Here is a 1,243-nt window from a genome sequence, read left to right on the forward strand (position 1 = left end):
CATTCATGGGAAGAAGCCCTGAAAAGTTGGGTCTCAACACCTGGTGGGTCCATCTTACACCAGAGGTCAGGGGGGAAGCATGGGGATCACCCTGGAGGAGAAGAGGGATATTTGGGAGCCTTCCCCGCCCCCACTTTGAAAGTCAGTTCTGACATCATCCAAGATACATTCAATTGAATAGAATGTGGTAGGTTTCACTGAAGAGAATTAGAAAAGAAGGCCAAAAATACACCTTAGAAATACATCTACTACTAGAAATATATCTCAGAAATGTTTAAAATAGTTCTTAATAACTCCTAGATTAAAGAATAATCTAACCTGGAATAAACCGTTTGGGCCAACTTCAGAATGAGTACCAGTGCTATAGATCAAAACTTGGGGGACTTGGGCCAAAGGCTCTTCAGAGAAAATACTTAGCCAAGAAAGTCTGAAGGTAATTCAAGAACCTGGTAAGGGGCGCCTGGATGGCACAGTCAGCTGAGCGTCTGACTCTCGGTTTCTGCTTGGGTCACGATCTCAAGGTTGTAAGAGCAAGCTGCTTGCCAGGCTCTGGGCCCCATGCTCAGCACAGAGTCGGTTTCAGATTCTCTTCCTCTCCACCGTGCCCTTCTCCCTTCCCTAAAATAAATCTTTTTCTAAAAAAGCTAGTAAAATAACAAAATTACAAAAAATATAGAAAGGATTAATAATAAACTCCACAAAAAAGGAATAGGCTTGATGGGTTAAAAACAAAAATAAGACATTCTTTTGGCAAATCAGAATTTTAAAAATAGGTGAAAGACACAAATGGTGTTTATGAAATTGCAAGTTTTTTTAATTTTAATTTTTTTTAAAGATTTTATTTATTTATTTGACAGAGAAAGGCAGCGAGAGAGGGAACACAAGCAGGGGGAGTGGGAGAGGGAGAAGCAGGCTTCCCGCTGAGCAGGGAGCCCGACGCAGGGCTTGATCCCAGGACCCTGCGACCATGACCTGAGCCAAAGGCAGACCCCCAACAACTGAGCACCCAGGCACCCCAGTGTTCTATAATTTAAAAAAAACTTGGGGCGCCTGGGTGGCTCAGTCGTTAAGCGTCTGCCTTCGGCTCAGGTCATGATCCCCGGCGTTCTGGGATCAAGCCCTGCGTCCTTGGCCTCCGTGCCCAGCGGGAAGCCTGCTTCTCCCTCTCCCACTCCCCCTGCTTGTGTTCCCTTTCTCACAGTCTCTCTCTCTCTGCGTCAAATAAATTGATAAAATCTTAAAA

Source organism: Ailuropoda melanoleuca, chromosome 4 (assembly GCF_002007445.2).
Source record: "Ailuropoda melanoleuca isolate Jingjing chromosome 4, ASM200744v2, whole genome shotgun sequence".
Taxonomy (NCBI): domain Eukaryota; kingdom Metazoa; phylum Chordata; class Mammalia; order Carnivora; family Ursidae; genus Ailuropoda; species Ailuropoda melanoleuca.